Below are 5,159 nucleotides of genomic sequence, written 5' to 3' on the forward strand. Positions count from 1 at the left end.
TTTCTGAAGTTGCTTGCAGTTTTTTAGTAATCTTTCAATGGATTTGGTATTCTCGAACACTGTTTCCTCGAGCTGTTTCCTTCTCCTAAGTTGTTTTTTGGCCTAAGGGCATGAGAGAGGTGGCAGTCGCCCGCCACTTCTTCTCGTGCGCCTCGTGTGTGGGGCTAGGTAGGTGTGTGCGCCCTGGGCTTGCCTTTTCGCGCACGCACCGCACCGAACCCTAGTATTTCGGCTTCATCCTCGCGAGGAGCCCTCAATCAAGTCCACGGGCACCAGCACCCCTCATGTCCGTGCCCCCCGGGCAGTGCGACGCCGTGCATCAGGTCCCGAGCTAATATGTGGCAGGGGGCTCGCGTAAGGGGGAGTGAGCCGCTCGACAAGTTTTCTCTTCCTTCAAAGGACAACTCTGCCCTGCCGAGGCTCCTGAGAGCTCGCGGCATATCTTTCGGGGACTGCGCCCAAGGCTCCCTGAGGAGGGGGCGTCAAGTACCTGAGGTCAGGTTCTCGTGAGGCAGAAAACGACTGCACATACCAAGCTAAGCTTTCCTACCTTAACTCACTCAAATCGCAAACATTACAGCACAGCATCAAGATGGCGATTATAGCATAAAGGGCATAACATCCATAGTTCATTACACGCCCCCGCAAGGTACATCTTTATTTTTTTCGAATTACAGGAGAAAGGAAAGGCTAAACAAAGAGGGCCCGAAGGTGTATGAGCTCGGCACCAGCGCCGCATCCTGAAGTAGCGCCTCAAGGTGACCTGATGCTCCACCAGTTCTCCCATAGGTGACCTGGGGCCGTCGGCCTTGAGTCCAAGTTCGCCGGCTCCCAGCTTCACGACGGGCTCCTCCCCAGCTTCACTGGAGCACTACAGCGGGACGAACCCCCGACATCCTCGACCTGAGCACGACGACACGGGGGACGGTCGTAGCCGCCACTGCTCGAGCTCTCATTTGAGAACGAATTGCCGTCGCGGGAGGAGGAGCACGCGTCGCCAAGACCAAGCTCGTCGTCGCCACCATCGTCGTCGCTACCATCCTCTAGGAAGCACCCCATGCGGCGGCCGTCCTCCCTGAACACCCTCACATAGAGGGTCGCCAGGTTGTCGTACTTGAAGTGGAGGGTACACCTTCCGCCTAGGCCATGCGCGCGGGCGAAGGTCTGCCAGCCGCGGGTCAGGACCACGCTGCTGGAGGCGGTGACCTTGGTACCAACCCACGAAGCCCTGTTGCAGCAACCGTCAGCCTGCAGCCAGAGACCGTTGGGCCCCGAAGAAGGAAGCTCGCCAGAGAAGAAGCGCGGGAGGCGGAGCGAGGTGCCAGCCGGGCTCTCCGACCACACCACAAACTCAGGGAGCACGTCCAGCGAGGAAAAGCACGGCCGAGGCAGGCGCACGATCATGGCGTGCCTCCCTTCATCATGGGGGTTTCTCCGAAGCCGGTGGCCCTCGCTGCGGGAAGAGGTGCCATCGCGGGCGCCTAGAGTAACGCCGCTTCTGGGGGCACGCGCCCACGCCCCCTTGAAGTTGCCAGAGGGACCGCAGGCTGCTTGCGGGGACGGCCGCGGCCCCTCTTGGGACGAGGAGAGGCTGGCTCCTCCTTGGATGCCTTTCCTTTCTCGGCTGCCGAAAACCTCTTCGGCGACGCCATGGGAGCAAGATTGAGAAGAGAAAAGCAGGCGAGAACAAGATGAAGGAGAGATGGGCGGGGGCTCGGCCCCTCCCTTGCATTTATAGCCAAGGGAGGCCAACCGCCGGCCTCCACGACCTCGCACCATCATGACCTTCTGCGTGCCGCATCGACCAGTCAAGTCGAGCAGTTGCCGAGGCAGCGTGGGGAACCGGAGTCGCCCACGTCCCATCAATCGCCACACGTCATCAAGGCCGCAGGCGGTTAGGGTCCGTGGCGCTCCGCACTTGCCCTTCGGCTTCGCCTGGAAGCCAAGTCCGAGCACGCCTTGGGCCCGGGGGCTACTATCGGCGTCCTGGATTCAGGGGTATCTAGCCCTGCCTGCCTGCGGCCCACCACGTGGCTCCATCGACGGCCTGGTACGGCCCAGCTTCAACATCAACAACACAAGACCCTCGCGAGGAGCCAAGCCTCGCAAGGCGGACAGCGCCAAGACCCCCGAGGGGACCTGCCTCCTCATGCTGGCTCCTAAGGGACGGTGAGTTCTATGCAGGTTACCTCACGAGGCTTAGCTGACGTGAGCCATGACGACCAAGGCCAGGCGGGCGCAGAGCGCAGGTTTCCTCTTCGGTGCAAAGGAGGCAGGACACAGGTGCGGTGTCCCGAGGAATCAGCCAAAGGTTTCCATTCTGGTGCAACGAGACCAAGACCACTAGGACGGCAGGATGGAGGTCATCGATGGGCCCACCGCAGCGTCACGACCAGAGGCTTTTCACAGGCGAAGACTACTTTTGTCAGGATAGACTGTACTACTTGTCCCCTTTCAAATCCGGCCATTGTGGAATCCCTTCCCGCTCATATTTGGGAAGAGGACCAAGGCCACTATAAGTAGGACTAGCCACCACCATAAAAGGGGACGGGGATCAGAACAAGTAGAGCTAGCATACGCCGCACCAGCTCAAGAACACCTCACCTCCTGAGGCTTGTTCATCCATTATACTAGCTCATCCTCAGCCCATCGAGGCAATCCACCAAAACGCTGGAGTAGGGTATTACACCACAACGGTGGCCCGAACCAGGATAAAACTATCGCGTGTCTTTTTCCCTTTGAGCTTGACGCGCTAGGCTTAGGAGGATCGCGAGTAGGCAGGCTGGATAGGTTGAGATCTCCGCACGCACCCCAGAGTTCGAACCTCCCAAGGGTTTGCGGATCCCACAATCCGACAAAACAAGAAACATGTTTGATTTGCAGGGTGATGTTGCAGTAATTCTTCAGTTTGTTGTCTTTCTAATCTAAAAGAACTAGGTGCTTGATTTGGACAAGCCATGGTGACACCAGCTCCCAGCCATAGTGATATGTAATTTGGCAGAACTTATCCCTGGTTGTGTAATGGAGAAATCAGGGATGCCTAAGATCAGCAATGAGGCAGAGGCATGTGCTCATCCTCTCAGCCCATGTTTTGTTGCCATGGTACCCTTCACTTCGGTCCGCCTCTAGCTGGTGCTGGTAGCACCTATTCCTTTTCGCAGCGCATCCATGTCGTGGGACTACACCACTAATGTGAGCACTTCCGAGTTAATTGTTTCTTTTATTTTTCGAAGTTGTCTTGGCTCCCTAATTCTAAGGATGATTGTATTTGTTTCAATTATGCTTGCTCCTTCATGCACTGCTAGCAGTGTTCTTTTTTTCCTTCACCAAAGTGGTTTCATGAACTCATAAGTGCTACACTTGGGTGGCTATGAAATTTCCATGTGGCATCATGTCTTTTTCTATTCAGATCTCAACATGAAATTGTTGGACCAGTTCTAAACTTGATTAGTGGTCGAAGAACAAGAAACTTTGACTCATGTTCACAACTTTGGAGGAGGGAAACATCAAAATTTCATTAGTGCAGGACTGTGCGAGGCAGCATGTGAGGCCCCAACCGACGCGGTCGTGCACCAAAGGCCCAGTACACATACATGCTACTTCCTGGACTGTGGACGATGCGTCTCCTGGGACTACTTAGGTAATTTGAATTACCCTTGTGTAAATTAAAGGCAATTTGAATTTTCTTCCAATCCCAAATGAATGTCTGTAATAAGTATGATATTGGTAATGCAAATCTTCAGTGTCCAGTATTTTTCGGTAACGGAACATTTTGACCTACATAAATGGATTCTAGGAGAACATGATGCGAGCAGCACTAACACAAGCATGTGCGGTTAGATATTTGTTCGCAGGAATCACTACAAGAAAATGTGAAAGAACAAGGTTTGGGAAGGATACGAAAGGAAGCACTAATATTCATGACGGGGTGTTGGTTATAGGATGACAGTCGGCTAGAGGATGAGGGTAGCTAGCTTTCTGTTGGTTAAAGATCTGGTGGATTCTCCCGACGCTGACTATGTCTATTACTAGATCGTTGATGGCGCGCGTTGCCGCGCTCATCTATTTTGACAATATAACAATAGGAAGTTTTGCAAATATACATATTACTTGATCACTAAATTCAAAGGTAATGTTACTTTTAGTGCTCCAACATGACAAAAAATGGCATGAGTTCTCATGCGGCACATGTTGACATGAACACGATGCAAAAAGAGATATGTTCACATAAGTGGCCTATATAGTACAAAGCCACAAACAAGAAAACAAAGTAGAGTTATGTGAGAGATAATAACATCAAGCTTGTGCAACCAAAAAGAAAGCAAAGAACAGAAGCTCATGTTCTTGCATTTCCACACGATTTGCATCTTTTGGCATACACTAATAAGGCAACACAAGGAAATGTTAATGTAGTCAACATCCACCTGTTCGCCAACATAAAGATTAGACATATACATCAAGCAGATTTAACATCTTTCATAGACATCACATCGACATACATGAATTTTTTAACCACCAATAGCAATTATTCCAAGACTTATGCTTGTGCCTTTGAAACATGCCTTCCTAGCTTGGATCTTTTATTCCTTCCATGAGTAATTGGTTCAACTGATGAAAGTATGCATCCAGTCTACATTAAGAGAGTAAAACTATATAGCATCAAGCAATCTCATCTGAAAAGACATGCATATTTACTAATCACTATTATATTAGATCTTTCAAAAACAAACAAAGATGATCGTAGCTCATATGACTTCTATTGAAATAAAAAGAACTATTGTGCCCCTACCCTTACTGGTAATCCTACACATGGCTGAAATAGTTTCTAGGCATAAGAGAGTCAGACCAAAGAGAGTTGTTTCTACATGACCAGTAAAGCGAAGAGCAACAAGTAGTTCACTTGTAAATGTGCTCTGGTATTTCTCACAAAGGCTTAATATTTTCTTATGAGTGGGCTCATGATGTGCTAGTGGGACAACATGTTAGTCATGAACTTGGGCTCGCCCATGAAACAATCTGAAGACATTTGCATGGTTCAATTCATCGATGGACAATACAAAGTGATAAAACCAGAACATTCCATGTAAGAATGGCTTGCATATGGCTTAAAGTAACTGTTGTTTGTTTTTTGCAGGGAGGCTTAAAGTAACTATGTACCA

At 50.6% G+C, this 5,159-nt stretch overlaps 1 long non-coding RNA gene across 2 annotated transcripts in view; it reads right to left on the reverse strand.

Moving 5' to 3' along the window:
- Positions 1-4,318: 4,318 nt before the first annotated feature.
- LOC123174626 (uncharacterized) overlaps positions 4,319-5,159 on the reverse strand; it is a 3,311-nt gene continuing 2,470 nt past the window's right edge. The window contains exons 2-3 of one of the 2 annotated variants that reach the window (XR_006487216.1): positions 4,500-4,630; positions 4,319-4,424 (exon numbers count right to left, since the gene is read on the reverse strand). This is a non-coding gene — a long non-coding RNA (uncharacterized lncRNA). Of the gene's footprint in view, positions 4,631-5,159 lie in introns of both variants that reach the window. The other variant, XR_006487215.1, reaches the window with a different exon arrangement.

The sequence above is a fragment of the Triticum aestivum genome, unplaced genomic scaffold, assembly GCF_018294505.1.
Source record: "Triticum aestivum cultivar Chinese Spring unplaced genomic scaffold, IWGSC CS RefSeq v2.1 scaffold1613, whole genome shotgun sequence".
NCBI lineage: Eukaryota > Viridiplantae > Streptophyta > Magnoliopsida > Poales > Poaceae > Triticum > Triticum aestivum.